General features: G+C 33.6%; 1 protein-coding gene across 5 annotated transcripts in view; it reads right to left on the bottom strand.

The window, feature by feature from the left end:
- LOC137631213 (EGFR adapter protein-like) overlaps nt 1–21,896 on the bottom strand; it is a 1,066,467-nt gene that overhangs the window by 772,924 nt on the left and 271,647 nt on the right. Inside the window, exon 1 of one of the 5 annotated variants that reach the window (XM_068362966.1) lies at nt 12,971–13,167. The exons of the other annotated variants lie outside the window; for them this stretch is intronic. The gene's annotated coding sequence lies outside the window, so the exon portion shown is untranslated. Of the gene's footprint in view, nt 1–12,970; nt 13,168–21,896 lie in introns of those variants that run through there. 5 annotated transcript variants of the gene reach the window in all.

Raw genomic sequence — 21,896 nt, 5'->3', positions numbered from 1 at the left:
CAATTATTACGAAAGTTAGGGCTGTTTAAAAGCAGATAAAAGATCACTATAAATCATTTTCAATTATTACGAAAGTACAAGTGGTGAGTAAAATATTTTACTGGACATATTGAGCGAAAATGATTTCTCTGGGATTTCTGAAATGGGCAAGAATTTAGAGAAATTTCTCCAATTTAATAATTTGGAGAATGTAATAAACACAAGTACAAAACTCAATTCGATATCATCTTTGTTAGTACAACATGCATTTATTGCAATTCCTACTTTCAACACCTTTCCTATTATTCTACTTCTACTACTAGTAATAGTACTACTACTACTAATACTACTACTACAACTACTACTACTACTACAACTACTACTACTACTACTACTACTACTACTACTAATAATAATAATAATAATAACACTAATAATAATAATAACAATAATAAGGAAAATGATTACCATTTGTGTATAAAACAGTAATCGAGCTTTTTTTTTACTATATTTTCTGATGATTGTTAAACGATTATCAATTTATATTTCAAGTTTTAATATAACGTAACTTCCAATAATTTCGTCCCCGTTAAAATCCATGAAAGCGAATTGATTTAGCCATCAAAGGCGCTCCAATAACAGTAAAAATTAGTCAATCTAAAAAAATAAACAATAACAAATTTGGTTTGAACAGTTGCCTACCAATAGCAGCTGTGATATAAATTCTGGTTTCCCTCGCTTATCAGATATGAAAAGCTTCAGTTACGGCAGCATGACAAATAAAATCAGCACTAATGAAATCAGTACATCCCACTAGGTCAGCGCGACTAATATGATCAGTACATTCTGCTAATTACAAGTGAATAATATTACCATAAAACCCCGCTAGGTCAGCGTGACTAATACTAGCATTATTTCCCACTAGGGAAGCATGACTAATATCATCATTAATATGCTAAGGTAGTATCCAACAGTGATATTCACATCAAGTCTTTTCGGGATAAAATGGATAAAAATCTTTGCCGGCCATTGCTAAAAATAACAAATAATAAGTACTTGGCTAGAGATAGTGAAATTTCTCATAATCGAAAGAGTTGCTAGATAATGAAGAGAGTTTGTTACCATAAAGGAGGGGTGGCTTACCATAATATTATTTTTGAAATATGGGATGGGGTTTTTTATACTGAAATGGCACTGGTCGATCTAAATGTTGTTTAGGATTACCTGGCTCTTGCCGCCAAGCACGGGCTCTTGCAATCATGTATACGGAGGAAAAAAAAAAAAAAAAAAAAAACTTGATGGATAATACAGCGTCACTTTTAGAAGTCTTAATCAGTTAAAATGTTCATTTCAATAGAATTAGTAAAAAAAAAAAAAAAAAAAAAAAACCACTGCATCTATCATTATTATTATTTTTCATGAAAATCAAGGGACAGCGAACTTTATACCAAAAGTCCTCCAACCACAGCAAATATATCTAAACCGATCTCCCTTCTTTCTCTAAGAGCAAAATCGAACCAATAATGAAATTTTACTCATTAGATCTTGCGCTGGAAAAATCAAAACGAAACTCCACAGTAAATCTTCTCATATAAGCGAACGAGTTACTTGTATCTCAATCTCATCTATCTTCGTAAGGGAGGAAATTAAGATCAAAAGGCTTATTGAATAATTCGTTTACCCAGGAATTATAATAAGTTTTAGAATTTGCACACTGACGGTGGTATTAAAGTATAAACTATGTTGTCCGTTTCGCACGCCAACGCAACGTCTCAAGAAAACGAATGAATAAAAAATAATAGATTAAAGTAATTTACCTGGAGATGTTTTCAGTAGAAAGTTCATTTAATTAATATTATTCTTACTCACTGGTTTTCAATTCTGCCAGCAATCCGAGGGAAACGTAATATGGAATGAATCTCTTTTAACCTTATAGGAAAAGATTACCCAATCGGGTTTAAAAAGCTAAAGGCATTTTCTTTATTAATATCCCTTCCATTTTTCTGGCGATAATTTTCATGCCGCCCCCCACCCCCCACCCCCCAATCATGAAGTACTAACTTCAGAAATATCAACAACAACGACAACAATAATGGTAATAACAATAATGATAATATCAATATTAATAATAATAATAATAACAACAACAACAACAACAACAACAACAACAACAATAATAATAATAACAATAATAATAATAAAGGCTACTCTACATTAAATCATATGAAAATGCATCTACCTTAACCTCATCGTCAAAGGACACAATATGAATGATGTCTGAAGCACTGGTTTGAGTAACTTGAGTAGACGTCACTGGCCTTCTGGATTAGAATTCCAAATTCTATGTATATTTCACATATAGAAAATGCTATTATAATTCAGTCATTATGAGCATCAAAATTAAATTAAAATTTAGATTTTCTATCTCTACAGAATAATGGTCTGTAAATCATTGAAAAATTACACCTCACAAAAAATTGAATTATATTCAGTTTGATAAAGCCCTTCATCATGGATAATTCAATTTCGTTTAAACATCATATAAAGAAAAAAATAACTTAATAAATTTAAAACTTGAAAAAAAACATATCTAAATGCACTTAACGCAATTTGTCCGACCACACCAGTATCGTCCACAGAGTAGCAGTGACAATATATTGCATAAAAGCCAATGAGCCAAGACTTATATACCCACACATATATAAGATTATTTTCATTCATTCGCACGCATGCACCTACAAACTCACTAATTAGAAACCATAGCGTAAAACTAGAATTTTTTTTTTTTTTTTTTTTTTTTAGTTGAGACGACGGAATTCTTCAACAGCGGCTTCCGTTACCTTCGCCACAAAGGCCGAATTCCCGAGGGACAAACGTCAGGAAACAAGAATTCCGATACGTATCTTGTTCCCGGAAGATCATGAATGGGGCATTTGGGACTATGGGGCCAAATACGACTCCGAGGCCCATTATCTCACAGCGTAGAAATATTAGAAAAAACATATAAATAGTTGTATGGTTACTTTTCCATACTTTAAAATGTAATCATTCTTATATATATATATATATATATATATATATATATATATATATACACACACGCGCACACACACACAAACACACACACACACATATGTATATATATATATATATATATATATATATATATATATAAAAGAAGTATTGAATTGAAAGTTAAAGATAGAGACGACTGGCGAAATCTAACCGAGGCCCTTCGTGTCAGTAGGCACAGGAGATGATGAGGATGATGATGATATATATACAGTATATATATATATATATATATATATATATATATATGTATATACATATATATATATACATATATATATATATATATGTATATATATATATATATATATATATATATATATATATATATATATATATATAAATATGTGTGTATATATATATGTATATATCATTTGCGGTACCACTCAGTGGCATTACCTAACTTATAACCACTTGGTCTCTCCCCGTCCCTTGTGTAAGGGGATAGGGAATAGTCATACCCTGGTGAGAGGGGTTGTTGTTATGAAAGGGGGTGGGGGGGGGTTGAGTGGGGTGGGAATGGTTGAATCTGTGTGTTGTACATATCTATTTAAACAATTAGCAGTCACTTTTGACGGGTAGCATACACTAGTATTGCATTTAATCCAACCTTCTAAGGATTTAAAGAAAATTTTGTGACTGGGGTTCGAGTCCCGCTCAAACTCGTTAGTTCCTTTGATTGTTGCAACCTCACCATCCTTGTGAGCTAAGGATGGGGATTTTAGTTGAGCCTACAGGTCTATCTGCTGAGTCATCAGCAGCCATTGCCTGGCCCTCCTTGGTCCTAGCTTGGGTGGAGAGGGGGTTTGGGCGCTGGTCATATGTCTATATGGTCAGTCTCTAGGGCATTGCCCTGCTGGATAGGACAATCCCACTGTCCCTTGTCTCTGCCATTCTTAAGTGGCTTTTTAACCTTTAAACTAATTATGTATGTCTTTCTCTCCCTTATATCATTGCTATCTATCTATCTCTACTTCTCTCATTATACAGTAATTATTTCTAAGTTAATGCAAATAACATCCGAGTTTAAAAATAAAAAGAGCTAAAGTACCTGAGGGACACTTGCAGATAAAAACAAGTTTAAATCATTTCGTTAACTAGCGTCCAATGTCAGCCAAGCCCTTAGGAGTAAGAACATTACGCAAATTCTACAAGGATTTCACGGCAAGATCCCACAGCAAGGATTACATTCTTAACCTACAAAATGATAGAGAAAGAATAAAGAATCTAATGGAATAACTTGGCAGAAATAATTATCAGATATTGAGCTTCATCGTAAACTTTGGCATATCAGGACAAAAAAAAAAAAAAAAATTATAATCTAGAAATCCTTCGTTCAATAATTTGGTTAGAGTAAATATCAAATATCGAGCTTCGTCGTAAACTTTGGCAATACAAGAAAAAAAAAATTATTCATCTCAGGAAAAAGAAAAAAAAAAGGTTTTACGGTTTGGAAATCCTTCGTTCAGTCTCATTCAGATTATCCCAGCATTCCATCATGCCAGATGCAGCATTCCATCATAACTGGAATTGGTATTGAATGAGCACAGACGACAACAAAACGGATACATTAAAAAAAAAAAAAATTGGTTATATACTCCGGTTCCTTGGATGATGTTACTTATATATCTGTTTAACAATGCTATTTATTAATATTAGTATATTCTGTTTTTGTTTTTTCTTTTAGTGTACCTTTACATTCTTTTAATGTTTTCTCAGCGGGCTATTTTCCTTGTTGGTGCTCAAATGCTATTTTCTGTATTTCCAACTAGAGTTGCTGCTATAATAATAATAATAATAATAATAATAATAATAATAATGATAATAATAATAACAATAATAATAATTATAATAATAATAATAATGATAATAATAACAATAATATAATAATAATGATAATAATAATAATAATAACAATAATATAATAATAATGATAACTAATAATAATAATAACAATAATATAATAATAATGATAACAATAATAATAATAATGATAATAATAATAATAACAACAAAATAATAATAATGATAATAATAATACTTGAAGATAGATTGCATAACGAAATAAGATATTTAAATAACCAGACGATAATGAATTACGCCATTATTAATAGGCCTACACTATTCATACTGCAAGTCATGTCTCGGACTTGTTTCTTTCCGAGAATTATTGAAAGAGCCTTGTCAAGTTCGTTTATGTTTATTTTTGAAAATTCATAGATAAAGAAACAAATACACCAATTTGTCCATATCAATTTCATCTATTGGTTTAAATATTTCTCAATCTAATATTCTTGAGATATGTGCAATAGCATAAAGTATGTTATTCATTTTGTAATCTACTTTTCTCAATTAATTGGGTTTCTTCTTTCTGATTATTTACGGCTTTGTTTTACCAATCAAGCAGTTATTTCTCATTTACCGAGAACACAAATGTTTGTTTCACGATGAAAAAAAGAAAAAACTATTTTTTTTCTCCCCTCTGCTAGAACAGGACAAAAGAAATTCAATATTGGAATTCAATTTAATCTTGATTCAAGTTTGAATTCAGAAGTAGATCTAGGTAAATGCTTATTGTGCTCTACCCACGTGGTAATAAAGACTGATTATTCCTGCTGTTCATCACATAGAAAACGGAACTTGAGACCTGCTTAGCACCTGAGCTCAATTCTAAATGTTCAATGACCAGGGGAATAAAACGGGGGTTTCGCACATGAATAAGGAACATTGATGAAAAAAAAAAAAAAAAATGAAAAAAGTCGCCATCATCATATGATATAATTATATTTTCATTTTTATGCTTCACAGTCACCCATTACATACCAGACCAAACTCGCCTATTTGGTTTATACAAGGTCTATGTCTAGACCGTGGGTTTATAGTACTTATCCCAAATCGACGCCTCTCTCTCTCCAACCCCACCCCACCAGATGTTCACTGGAACTTATAGGCCAATGACCCCTTCAGTGATGTAACGCCAGATTATGTGATCAGTTAATAAATTGACCTCCCAGGAAACCGAGGTGGATGGGCGCGACTCCAAGCCAGCCATTTTTGCACTGGTCGTAAAAACGAAGGATTTATTTTCATGTTAGTCCCACCTGAGGAAAGCGTTGGGAAATGCTAAGCAATATTCGGCTGACATAAACACCCGCTATTAGTGGAGAAATATCCAATTAGATGTCAGCTGGCGGAAACTGAGCAGTGGGGTACATCTAAAAAAAAAAAAATAAATAATACAATAAAAAAAATCTCCATATTCATATAATGCAAAAGATAAACTTTTTGTCTTGTGATTTTATATATATATATATATATTATATATATATATATATATATATATATATAATATATATATATATATACATATACATATATATATATATATATATATATATATATATATATATATATATATATATATATATATGCATCATCATCTCCTACTCCTATTGAGGCAAAGGGCCTCGGTTAGATTTCGCCAGTCGTCGCTATCGTGAGCTTTTAAATCAATGCTTTTCCATTCATCATCAACTTTACGCTTCATAGCCCGCAGCCATGTAGGCCTGGGTCTTCCAACTCTTCTAGTGCCTAGTTTGGTGAACTAATCTCTCTTCGGGAGCATGCCTAAACCATCTCCATCTACTCCCCACCATGATCTCATCCACATATGGCACTCTAGTAGTTTCTCTAATAGTTTCGATTCTAATCCTGTCCTGCCATTTAGCTCCCAATATTCTTCTGAGGGCTTTGTTCTCATATCCACAAAATCTGTTGGATATTGTTTCATTGTCATACCACGACTCATGTCCATACAGTTTCCAATTTTTTCTTAACCTAGCCACTGTCTGATTTATTTATTTTTAATCTTTCATAAACATACACACATATATATATATATATATATATATATATATATATATATATGTGTGTGTGTGTGTGTGTGTGTATGTACATATACGGTATAACAACATGCAAAATATATAGAAAATCCACAAACATAACATAAGTTAGGTAACCTGATATGGAATTTATTTCTGGAAAATTTTATAATCATAAAAAGTTGCAGTTACTTCAAAGTTCCTCTATTCAGAATCAACATTATAAATAGCCAATTGAGCAGCTAAGTATGAATGTATTTATATCTATATATGAATTTATGTATTTAGGCTATTTCACACATATGCACAACAAACGTAGCATCATTTAAAAATCAATTGAAATTACCCGATAATGATATCAGAGTTGGTAATTGGATAAAATTAGGATACACTCTATACATGGATGGTAAAGGACTGAATGGTGAATGACAGACAGTGGTACGAGTCACGCTCAAACTCTATAGTTTCTTTGGTCTCTGCAACCTCACCATCCTTGTGAGGTAAAGATGGGAAATTTGGGGGAATCTATAGGTCTATCTGCTAAGTCATCAGCAACCATAGCCTGGCACTCCTTGGTCCTAGCTTGGGTGGAGAGGGGGCTTGGCGCTCTTCATATGTATATATGGTCAGTCTCTAGGGCATTGTCCCGCTCGATAGAGCAATGCCACTGTCCCTTGCCTAGGCCATTCATGAGTGGCAAAAAGAAAATGATAAAAGGAAGACGAAAATAGGAAGAGGACGATCAAGCAATAAGCGTCTTGTCATGCGCTAGCAATACGAAGAACGATGATGGATGAGGCATCGGGGGAATGGATGAAGATGGATACCCAGTACAGGAGAGCTTTGACAGATCGGAGGAATGCGTATAGTAGAATTATTAATGATTAATTTCAAAATCTTAGGGGGGAGCTAAGATGAATCTGTCTAGCCAGAGTAGCCAAACACTATTTCTTAAGATATAAAAATTAAAATATAAAACTACACTTATGTTAAAAACTATTGTTATTATTACTAGCAAAGCTATAACCCTAGTTGGAAAAGCAGGAAGCTATTAGCCCAAGGGGTCCAACAGGGAAAAATAACCCAGTGAGGAAAAGAAACAAGGAAATTAATAAACTATAAGAGAAGTAATGAACAATTAAAATCAAATATTGTAAGAACAGTAACAATATTAGAATAGATCTTTCATATACAAATTATAAAAAGAGAAATGGGATAAAATATTGTGCCAAGTGTAATCTAAAGCAAGAAAACTCCAAGAAAAGTTAAAAGCAAGGAAAATAACCTGAGGAGGTAAATACAATATGGAAACGGGTAATGGAAATAATTACAAACTTACACGCAAGTACAGATGTCTAAAAACAGGTTAAGATTGCGTTCGCATTTCCCCGCCATTCCTCCAAATATTATTTGATGTCAAGAAAACCTGATCGCTGGAACAATAACCTGATACTACTACACGGCCATATTGGTTTGCCATCTTCTCTTCCTATGTTACCGCAAGAGGGGGTTCAACATCAGATTTCCCACTGTGGCCAAACCACATTGGTCTTTTCCTCGTTTTCCGAAATCAAGATGATAATAATAATAATAATAATAATAACTTCCCAATATATAATATAGAGGAAGTGGCTGATTATATATATATATATATATATATATATATATATATATATATATATATGAAATACCTGTATTACTGTTGTTAATGTTTTTCAAAATATTTCTTTTTAATTGTTCATTACTTCTTATATCGTTTATTTCCTTATTCCACTTGCTCACTGGGTTATTTTTCCCTGTTGGAGCTTGGGCTTATAGCATCTTACTTTTCCAACTAGGGTTGTAGTTTAGTTAATAATAATAATAATAATAATAATATATATATATATATATATATATATATATATATATATATATATACTTCCTTTCACGCTCTGGATGGAGAGGGAGTATTAATTCCCTGGTGAGAGGGGGGGGGGGATACCAGAGAGGTAAACTCGGAAACAACACCACCACAAATCGCCGAACCAGCGGGTTGTAGTTAGGAAAGTGGGAGTGGATGGAAAGAGTTAAATTTGTATGTGTTCATGTGTGTGCATCTCTATCTAAATATTCTGTATTTGTTCATGTGTGTGCATATCTATCGAAATATTCTGTATTTGTTCATGTGTGTGCATATCTATCGAAATATTCTGTATTTGTTCATGTGTGTGCATATCTATCGAAATATTCTGTATTTGTTCATGTGTGTGCATATCTATCTAAATATTTAGATGTCATTTTTGACGGTTCAGGTACTCTAGTAATAATAACAATAATAAGAATAAGAATAATAATAATAATAATAAATTCTTGAAACTGGTTCTTCATTATTATAGTACATAGTAGTAGTAGTAGTAATAATAATAATAATAATAATAATAATAATAATAATAATAATTTGAAACTGTTTCTTGATCATTATAAAACATAATAAGTACTAATCTTTGGACCAAGGGAAGCAGTAGCTTTCTCGTCTCGGTGACCACTTCCGGGGAGGCATATAATAATTTTCATAACCTAAAGCAAGTTGCGCATAGTACACATGGCGTCGTAAAATGTGAGACGTGGGACTGAAATAGCCTACTTGCGTACTCAGAGAGAGAGAGAGAGAGAGAGAGAGAGAGAGAGACAGACAGAGAGAGAGAGAGAGAGAGAGAGAGAGAGAGAGAGAGAGAGAGAGAGAGAGAGGGGGGGGGGGGTAAAATAAATAGGATTAATTATATACAATAAATATACTTGGTAAATGATAATTATTTTAGAGAAATGTTAATTTCTCTCTCTCTCTCTCTCTCTCTCTCTCTCTCTCTCTCTCTCTCTCTCTCTCATATCAATGTATTTCTACACCCATTTTCGCATATATTGTCCATCAAAGGGAAAAACTATCTAGTTCCAATACATTTTAACCATGTTGGTATAACAACAATTTTCAACCGCTAATTTTCAAAGCGAATTTAGCCAAGCGATGAAAACAGTTACTCGCAAATATTCATCTATCGAAAAAGCACAAAAATAAATCAGTAATTACTTCTCTCAGTGATCGATTCTGTTTCACCAGTTTCAATATTTACTATACTCAATTTTTTTTACTGAGGAGCATTTGCACTGACTCTCAGGGGTGCCCTTTTTAGTTCTGTAAAGTTTCCTAATAGCTGATTGGTTAGAATTATTTTGTCTAACCAATCGACAAGTGGGAAACTTTTCCGAGCTAAATGGGCACTCTGAGAGTCAGTGCAAATGCTCCTCATTAAAAAAAAATTAAATTGAATATAGAGTAAGAAGGAATAGAACCTGTTGACATGCTTGATTGTATGAGAGTTGATTTTTAAATCTGTTGATCTAGTGAAATGAAATAGAGGGTATTGCGGTTCTAGGTTGAAGAGAGGTGGAGGGCGGGGGAGGGGGGGGGGTTAGGGTTTAATTGCTGCATCTCTTACTTTGGCGGGATGGAACACAAATCCGTTGCTGATGAGATTGTACAGTAGTAGTTGCCAAGTCGGGTGAAAAAAGAATAATTTGTTTAGAAAATTGATGCAGAGTGAAAACAGGGTAATCGCTCATAAAATGAACCAGATAAATTTATTCGCCTCATAATCTACAGTAATATATCAAATATAGCCAAATGAATCTAGGCAATAATTTTGTTCCTGAAACCACGCAAATTAAGTATTCTTTTAAGCATTTTAATATGAAAAAGATAATTATTGCAACTTTCACGGGTTACATAAGTAAATGTCATCAATGAAGCCTTTGCTTCGTTGAGAATGAAGGACCTTTAATTTATTTCACGTTGCGAGAGATTATCCTGTCAGAAGTTCCAGATAAACTATGGACAACAATAAAAACAAGGGCATTTAGAGACTTCAAACATCCGTTAAAGGTGAATAATATACCCAATGTCCATATGGAGCCCTGACCGTGAACTAGATCAAGCCTAAATTATAGTTACTTGCTGCCATTCACGAGGTCCACATTTGCTACAATTTCCGTAAAAATCCACAAAAAAAAAGGAAAAAAAAAGCATAATATACGCAAGAGTTAATAGATAACACTAATAACTTAACCAATACCTAAATCTACAATGGCTTTTGTTAACGTTAAATCAACTCTTTGAGTGATTTGTAGCTCACCCTTTCCAAATATTTCATTAAAATCCTTCAGCATTTTCGTTATTATCTTATAGGGACAAACAAACAAACATCGGTAATTATAAACGTCAAGTCTAACTTTGTTTTTCCTTGTACAGATGAAAGAGATGGAGACTAACCTCTTTATATTGATATAAATGTGGTGATCAACTAAAGCAAGAAAATTCTCGTCTTAAAATGTAGCTTATTTAATCAGTCCACAAGGCAGTTTTTACATGACCTCGAAACTATAGCTTCCGGTCCGGTGAAGTCTGATTTTCAAATCACACACACACACACACACACACACACACACACACACACACACACACATATATATATATATATATATATATATATATATATATATATATATATAGATAGATAGATAGATAGATAGTTACAAAAAGAACTGGCCTATTGTCAGCTTGGGCTAATACTGTTAGACATGGCTTATTGATAAACTGCCTTCCTTTGTTAATTTTTTTTTTCTAAGTATATTTACGTTTCCTTATACTCATTTTAATTCCTCTTTATGTTATATACGACAGAACTGATAAAAAAATAACACTATATCGTGCTCGCTTTCATATCAGCCTCTTCATCGTGAACAGTATTGTAAGGCACTGTGCCACTCATACAGCGATTCATATCACATTTATTATAATTTATAATATTTAAATTCGAAAACAAACATCTCGGTCCATTTATGCAAACAATAAAGAACAAGGATAACAAAAGTCCTGGGACATTCCTCGCGAGGGATATTTATCATGACCTCAAGAGGCAAAGTGCAACCTCATTGCAAGGGATTTAAAAAGTGAACGAGAGAGAGAGAGAGAGAGAGAGAGAGAGAGAGAGAGAGAGAGAGAGAGAGAGAGAGAGAGAGAGAGAGAAAATACACACACACATATTATATATATATATATATATATATATATATATATATATATATATATATATATATATATATATACATCTATGCCTTTTCTTCTCTCCTGTATATCTATCTTTCTTTATCAACTAATTTCCAACTAATTTCACTTACACACACACACACACACACACGCACACACACACACACACATATATATATATATACACACATATACTTATATATATATATATATATATATATATATATATATATATATATATATATATATGGTATTCTATCTATCAAACCATCGACAGCACCGTAGTAACTAGTAACTCGTCAAATAATCACGGAAAACATGCTTGGAATGATATCAAATCATTCCCAGTTTCGCTACCTTCTCCTGGTCTTCCCTGTCGCTTCACTAAACAAAAACAACCAAAGTGTCACTGTTGCAAGATGCATCTCGACTACCAAACAGCGACTGTCACCTACTGCTGTTGTTGGTACTTCTCCTCAACCCCGTTCTTTCCTGTTCTTCTTTTCTTTCAAAACTTCCACTATCACACCGTTGGGTATGCCCCTGTCCCTTTCCAGGCTCCGATTAAAACCATATTACAATTTCTATTTTTGGAAGGGTATTACGTGGGGGGTTAAACCCCCCGTCATGGACGTTTGTGTCATAACCTGGAAGGAGCTGAAGAGGTTACATGGGGGTGTGTACATTACCTCGATCTCCCAACCTCTTTCTCACAGTCTTGGCCCCCAGTCTGCTTGGTGCAATCACTGCACTTCGCACGCCACTGCTTTTGTCTGGCATACCCCCTCATCCCTTGCACTACGCCACTTGATAAAAACGTAAATTAACATCACTCACCTCAAAGGCCATATTGTTATCACTCCAGAGAAATAATAAAAAAAAGAACTTGCAAGATTTCGCACATTTCAACAAACAGGGATAAATTCCTTCACAGAAAAAAACAAATGATCATTACCACTTAGGAATTCGGAAGCAGAAGCACTACTAGCTGTGTCCCTCACGGGACAAGAGAAACGCACAAACACACACACGGACAGGTCGTACACACACGCACACACACATGGCACAGCAGCAAAGAGACAGCAGTGGTCATCAACACCAAAAAGGAGGGGGTTTGGAGGCCAGCGTTGGCCAGACCGACCCAGACCGGCGACTGAATTGCGGTGGGAGACTGGTAGACTACTTGCTGCCTTCTGCTGCTGGGTCCCTTTCCATTTGGCTAGCTGGCAACCTCGCTATCTCCAGCGCCCTGTCTGCTGAGTATGTGTATATTTGTGCTTGTGTGTTGTATTTATCCAGGTGTAACAACGCTTGTGTGTTGTGAGTGTCTGCGAGTATGTGCAAGGACGGTCGTCCAAGAGGTGTGATTTCTCTATGAACAGAAGCAGCATTTTGCGGTGGGTCAAACAGTTGGATTAAAGGATATGTAATGTGATAAATCACGCAGGAGGATCTTTAACCATATTTGTGAATGAGCAAGCTGAGCTTGCTGTCCAGTGTCTTCGCTGCTGGAGCTCGGTGGGAAACAACAACCAGAGATGTTCGGTCCTCCTTAATTGCATTCACATACTTATGCATACAATGCGCAGAGCAAACACTAGTTAGTGCATCGTTAGCTAGAAGTGAAACTAATTTGGTAAACATGAATTCAAGGTTAAACGCTTACGAGTCTGCCCCTACACGGCTTGCAAAATATGTGCGAATCAATGCAGCTTTTCACATCAGGTCGCACATGGCCACACGTAGGCGTAGGGATATAAATGCTTACAAATGAGGTAACAGGACACACGGGGGTCGGAAGGGTCACTCAAGCGCCTGCATACGCTGCTGTGAGTGAGGTAAACTGTATCCTTCAGGATATTAGATGACAAATGTGTACCATTCCATTACGTGAGCCACATTCTAGTGTCATCTCAAACCCTCTTCCAAAACCATGAACGAATGACGCAATAAAAGGTGGTATTTATCATTTGCATTGAAATAAGACAAGATTTACTTTTTAAGCAGTGGTCACATTCACCAAATATCAGAAGACATAGATGATTTCATTGTAATTATTTACTTTTTTTTAAATTTGATGAAAATGCATGAATTAATAAACAGAGGTATTCAAGTTACATGAAAATTAGACATGGAAGACTTAAAAAAGTTATAATACTTGGTTATAATGGCTTAACATGGAATCACATTATAACACAAGCACGATTTAATATGGAGGGATAGTCACCAATTATATAAAACTTAGATTATTCGGATGACTTGATATGGAGTATTGTTTTCCTCATATATCAAATGAAAACAATATAGATGTCTTGACAGGTAATGATAATCAATTATAAAACACATGAGACGATACGACCGTGATGGCGAGAATCTCTTCGCTAAAGAGAGATCGTGCAGTAAAACATATTCCATAAATGTTATACACTATAGTCAATTTCTTTTAGCGATGCATATTTGCACCGATTCGCAGCGGTGCCCTTTTAGCTCGGAAAAGTTTTCTGATCGCTGATTGGTTGGACGAGATAATTCTAGCCAATCAGCGATCAGGAAAATTTTCCGAGCTAAAAGGGCACCGCTGTGAGTCGGTGCAAATCTGCCTCGATAAAAGAAATGGACTATAGTTAAAAAGCTGAATCTTTGCAAGACTATACATATAAAGATTTATAGGTCGCTCATGAAACGCAAAGGCAAGGGACAGGACAATGTCATAGAGACAAATCAGCTCCCAAGTCCCCTCTCCATCAAGCTAGGACCAGGGTGAGCCAGGGAATGGCTGCTGATGACTCAGCAGGTAGATCTATAGGCTTCCCCAAAATCAAGCTCCATGCCTTGCTCACAAGGATGGGGAGGATGTAGACACTACTAGAAACTATCGAGCTTGAGCAGGTCTCCAACCCCCGTCCAACATAATGTCAAGCATGGATGTTTCTAATAGATTGATAAATGTAAATGCCTGACAGTAGCATTTAAAGAAAATTTCTACTATTAATTTGTCAAGAATATTATAATTGAAACTGAAGTTGAAATATATTTTTAAAGTAAACAGATCATATACAGCATTCTGGACCAACAACTCACCCAGAGAGAGAGAGAGAGAGAGGAGAGAGAGAGAGAGAGAGAGAGAGAGAGAGAGAGAGAGAGAGAGAGAGAGAGAGAGAGAGAGAAAACTAACTGCAGAATTCGATTGACCGAAGTATTACTGAATCTGTATTTCGCAGAATAGATACAGATGTGGGACATGAAAGTCAACAATTTATATACATACATACATATATATATATATATATATATATATATATGTGTGTGTGTGCGTGTGTCTGTGTATACTGTATATACAGTATATGCCGTGAACAGTATCTAAAATTAGCATATAATAAAACAGGATTTACAAATTTCCCAAAATACATAAATAAGTTCCATTAAAAAAGGGATCAGCTTTCAAGATTCATTACTCCCACTTCTCCAACAACAGATTAATCAATCTCTCAACTTAGAACAACTCATAATCAACCATCAATACAGAAAGGATACATTAATCAGAAAATTTCGAGATTGAATAAAGTTTCACGAAAAGTCAATTAAAAGATAATGCAGAATAACACATTAACTAACTATTACAAACGCCAGTCTTCGCCTTCAAATAACCAATACAGAACTTGCTGTGGAATAAGGAAAAATGAAGAGAAATGGATTAACAACAATGTAGAAACATGGAGGAAAATGCACCAAAAAGACTGGGAATATTAAACTTGATAAAACTGCAATGTTACTTGCAATACTGCAAAGGAAAAGTGAAAGGAACATCAGAAAGTAGGCAAACGGGGGGGGGGGGGGGGAGGGTTCAAGAATAAGGGAAGATTGCCTTTCCAATAATGCCTTCTTGAAAGACAGCTTACAATGGATATTTCCAAGTGATCTATATAAATATACATATATATATATATATATATATATATATATATATATATATATATATAGAGAGAGAGAGAGAGAGGAGAGAGAGAGAGAGAGAGAGAGAGAGAGAGAGAGAGAGAGAGAGAGAGAGAGAGAAGGGGGGTTAACAGAGAGAGAGAGAGAGAGAGAGAGAGAGAGAGAGAGAGAGAGAGAGAGAGAGAGAGAGAGTGGGGGGGCGGTTAACGAAGTCTTTATGCCCATAGCAAACATGAGGCCCATTGTTCAGCCAACATTATTGCGCCTAAGATCGAATATGTTTTCACATCATACATTCTTAATGCAGTACTTGGATAATTAGCCATTGCTGCCTTGATTACTTTCACTTTTCATGAAATATTCTGACTAAGACACCAATAAATTTACATCCTAACTCGGATGGATGATTTACGGCTTTTGCCCATATATATATATATATATATATATATACACACACACAAACGTGTCAAAAGTAAACAATAAGTGAAGAAAAGTAAATGTATTTCTGCTGTTTTTCTGAAAACCATTTGCGGGCAGGTCTGTCCGAGGAGAAACTATCTTCGATTTTTAGACGTCACTGAGGCTTTGCCTATTCATTACATACACACACACACACACACATATATATATATATATGTATATATATATGTATATATATAAACTGTGCCATTTATACATGCATCACATTTACAAGTCCCTTGAATTTTAAACAATAATAATAATGATGATGATGATAATAATAATAATAATAATAATAATAAAAATAATAATAATAATAATAGCAATAATAATAATTATAATGATAATAACAATAATTAAAATAACAACAACAATAACAACAATAATAATAATAATAATAATAATAATAATAATAATAGCTGGTTGTGCCTCTTAGAAAGCGAGTTTTTATTCAATCTTTTTCTTCCCCGATAGACGGCGTAGTACACAAAGGAGTGTTGCTTTCTACGAACGTTTTAAGATCGATATCGTTTTCCATTGCGTAGGCCTTTGCATAGCAGACACAGTAAATAATTGGTAGCCATTGAATATAATATAACTATATAATTACTTTACTTCTGCATATCAAACATAATAAATAATTGGTAGCCATTAAATATAACTATACAATTACTTTACTTCTGCATAGCAGACACAATAAATAATTGGTAGCCATTAAATATAACGTAACTATACAATTACTTTACTTCTGCATAGCAGAGACAGTAAATAATTGGTAGCCATTAAATATAAAATAACTATACAATTACTTTACTTCTGCATAGCATACACAATAAATAATTGGTAGCCATTACAGGTAAATATAATATAGTGCCATAACCTCTGTACCATGGTCTCCCACTGTCTTGGGTTAGAGTTCTCTTGCTGGAGGGTACACTCGGGCACGCTATTCTGTCTATTATCTCTTTCTCTGGTTTTGTTAAAGTTTTTATAGTTTATATAGAAAATATTTATTTATTGTTGTTGCTATTCTTAAAATATTTCATTTTTCCTTTTTTTCTCCTTTCCTCACTGAGCTATTTTCCCTGTTGAGGACCCTGGGCTTATAGCATCCTGCTTTTCCAACTAGGGTTGTAGCTTCGCAAGTAATAATAATAATAATAATAATAATAATAATAATAATAATAATAATAATAATAACTATATAATTATTTTTTATTCCCACTGTCCTCTAACGTCATCTGTGTGTTTATTTGTATGCTGTTAAACTCAAGTTTACGCGAGATGTCCTGAAAACGCGAACAGCATACGTATGGGAGTCCTTAGGAGAATATGAAAACATATCTCTCTAGGCTGGCAAGTACATACAAATCCTTAACGGCTCAGTTTTATTTTTATGTGTGACTCGCATAGAATCAGTGACTAGTTCCAAGGAAAGACTCGGGTTGGCTTATTTTGGAGTAGCTATTTCCACAAAATAATAAGAATACCAAGTTAGCTTATTTTTTAATCAGAAATTAATTTCAATTAGTTATAAGCTCATTTTAATGAATTTTGGTTTAGCGGATTTTTTCCTATTTTTAATTTGTCAGTTTCCAAAATTATTTTTCCCCAGGTGTACATGAAATAAGCTGCAACTATTTATTTTCAAAATGTACAGATTTTTTCAAAAATTGCCTTCAAGCTGAAGTTAGTTTCTACAACTATATTTCTCTCTTTTTCACATATTTTATCCATACAATTGGGTAAAACATTATGTTCCCCTCCTATTCCTAGCTTTTTACAGGGTTGAGCTACAAAACAACATCAGGTCGTCCTCTCGAATGAATAAAATGGAAAAAAATATACCAAGTTTCTTCTCAAGCTCGAAGAGACAGAGTCTATTTTCTTCAAAAATGCATTCTTATGTTTTTCTCAGATTTCTATGGACATAAGACTTCAAGCTATTAATACGTAACTGAAGAGAGAGAGAGAGAGAGAGAGAGAGAGAGAGAGAGAGAGAGAGAGAGATGGTTCCAGTGATCTATGACAATTCTCTGAATCTTATTCAAAGTCAAAGCAGTGCAATAATATAGGTCAAACTCGTAGAAACGTCCACAAACTTTTCCCATATAAACTTCTATGGGTATGTTCTTGCCTACCCATAACGTCCTTTTTTTATGCTATCTTTATTTGGTCCTCTTAAATTTTCCAAACAAGTTCACCAGCAACAACTTTCAGTGAAGTGATAGGTTGCCGAAGTTTCAACTTTTTCAACAGTTGGAGTCTGAGTTATTTCACAATTCTCAATGAAGTATGTGTACTAAGTTTCTAAATTAATATTGGTCTGAAAGATTTGTTGTTGTTTAGTCTATAAGAAGTATATTTTGTTAAGATTTACAGTACTAAATAGAAGTTTTATATTGTTTTTGCTCTACAGTAAATTAATAGAATTTTTTTCTACTTCACAAAACACTAAGAAAGATAGTTATCTTGACTTCTCCGGATAAGAACATTAAAATCAAATACGTGCTTTTCCCCTTATAGTTGAAAGTAAACAAGCCAAATACAGTAAATAAAAATTAAAATGCGATATCTATCCCTTTAGATAATGAAACTTGAGAGAGAGAGAGAGAGAGAGAGAGAGAGAGAGAGAGTCAATAAAAATTAAAATGCGATATCTATCCCTTTAGATGATGAAACTTGAGACAGAGAGAGAGAGAGAGAGAGAGAGAGAGAGAGAGAGAGTCAATAAAAATTAAAATGCGATATCTATCCCTTTAGATGATGAAACTTAAGAGAGAGAGAGAGAGAGAGAGAGAGAGAGAGAGATCCTATAAGCACATAGAAGAGCAAAAGTTCTAATCATTATGATGTTTACATGCATTAATAATAATTGTCCATAGCGAGAGAGAGAGAGAGAGAGAGAGAGAGAGAGAGAGAGAGAGAGAGAGATCCTATAAGCACATAGAAGAGCAAAAGTTCTAATCATTATTATGTTTACGTGTATTAATAATAATTGTCCATAGCGAGAGAGAGAGAGAGAGAGAGAGAGAGAGAGAGAGAGATCCTATAAGCACATAGAAGAGCAAAAGTTCTAATCATTATTATGTTTACATGCATTAATAATAATTGTCCATAGCTGCAATTCACGAACAGATGCATATTTTCAATACAAAGATTACCAAAGCAATTGCGTTCAAAGCAAAACACTGAAAACACTTAAGGATTTAATAAAGAGATTAGGAAACGAAGCCACTCCATTATGCATCTATGTCATGAGATACATCGCGTCCAGTCCGATTCTACAAATCAGCTTTGGCTACAGCTACATATACCTTCTAAATAACAAATTCCATTTTCACCTCTCTCTCTCTCTCTCTCTCTCTCTCTCTCTCTCTCTCTCTCTGTAGTTAGTAATTAGGAAAATAAATAACATATATGAAGCATATATGCAAACCCCCCACATGGTTAGGCGACGATTAAAAAAAAAAAAAAAAAAAAAAAAAAATTCTGTCTCCTCCAAAATCTAATCACTAGTTACCAGTCAAGAAGACTTCCTTTAAATATATCCTTCATCAAAGTACAAACATGACCGTTTGTGTAATCCTAATAACAAACAAGTAAACGAAATTATACACATAAACTACTTGCCGTAGTTAATAAAAAGGTTCAGGCACCAAAGATAAGATTCACGACATTCAAAACCCTACCCATTAACAATAAAAAAAAAAATGAAGGATTAAATTTGAGGAACTTTCTCAAAATACTAAGACTAAGTTAGCTTATCTTTTAATCAGAAATTACTCTTGATGGCATCGAGGCAAGAGAGAAATACTCAAGAATGTGTCTAGACATTATATATATATATATATATATATATATATATATATATATATATATATATATATATATATGTGTGTGTGTGTGTACATGTCAATATACATCCACTAAATTCATATATATATATATATATATATATATATATATGTGTGTGTGTGTGTGTGTGTGTACATGCCAATATACATACACTAAATATATATATATATATATATATATATATATATATATATATAATATATATATATAATATATATATATATATATATGTGTGTGTGTGTGTGTGTGTCTGTGAGTGTATATATAAGAGTGAATGTGAGTATTTTATAATTCCAATAACATTAGGTATATAAAAGTCAAGAAATAATAATTACCGTTATTATAACTCCCATAACCGTACCCCTTCTTCTATCCGTAACCGCACTTGTTTTAATAGCTAAAAGCGAAGCCTCGCCTCACATTGAAAAAAACATCTTCTCAAGCCCTCATTTGTGTGCCACTTGAGAAAAAAAAATCAACATTGATTAACTTATTACGAGTCTGAAATACTGCCGGAAAACGCTTGGTAGACGGATACTGGTTTTCTGAAAGGAACTTATTATTACGGTACTCGTGGTACAAAACATGTACCCAAGGTCGGGGGGGGGGGAGGGGGTTTACTACACCCAGGGCTGGCAAGCAGTCGCTTTATATTATTCAAAACGTTTGCCTAGGCGAATCTATACCGCTTCCGCTTAATTAAACTGCTAAGGTCTATTTCAGTAGTCATTTTTTTTTTATTAAAAGAAAATTCACAAGAGTACAAAAATAAACAGATAATGGTTTTGAGAGAGAGAGAGAGAGAGAGAGAGAGAGAGAGAGAGAGAGAGAGAGAGAGAGAGAGAGAGAGAGAGAGAGAGAGAGAGAAAAGGAAAAAAAGGAAAAAAAGGAAAATAAAAAAAAACTATTTGCGATTGATAAAATGTGTATGATAATGTGTATATACTAAAGAGATGGAAAAGAAGTATATATATGAAAAAAATGTAAAAAGCTTAACAGATGTCATTAACAGTTGGATAATATATGACACAAAAAGTACACAACAATATATCGATTATCTATTTGTTTTGAGATTTTAAGCCATTAATTGTTAATTATGTCAAACTAACTATGTAATTTCCTTTTAAATGTTTTAAGAAAATATCTACATTCATATTACCAATATATATATATATATATATATATATATATATATATATATATATATATATATATATTATATATATATATATATTATATATATATTATATATATATATTATATATATATATATATGTGTGTGTGTGTGTATACACACAGACACACACGCTCATTACATATACACAGTATTCACATATTTCTGATATGTCTTATAATCGGAAGTTAGATAAAAAAAATAAAATCTAAAACGCTCACACCCTTAACACCACTAAATTAAATCAATCTCCCTAAAAGCATTCAAAGGTGAAGACCAAAAGAGCAATTCAGAAGGAATCGAATGAGTCCACTTCCCAGGAAAGCAATCACACTAATTTCTTCTCAGCGTAAGAAAAAAAAATCAGCGCACACACACACACACACACACACACACGCGTAAGACGTCAGTCCGGAGACCGTCTTGTTATGTTGATATTATGATATAGTTGGTAACA

This window comes from Palaemon carinicauda, chromosome 39 (assembly GCF_036898095.1).
Source record: "Palaemon carinicauda isolate YSFRI2023 chromosome 39, ASM3689809v2, whole genome shotgun sequence".
NCBI lineage: Eukaryota > Metazoa > Arthropoda > Malacostraca > Decapoda > Palaemonidae > Palaemon > Palaemon carinicauda.
The sequence above is the reverse complement of the archived record's forward strand: the minus strand, read 5'-3'. Positions and strand labels throughout refer to the sequence as shown.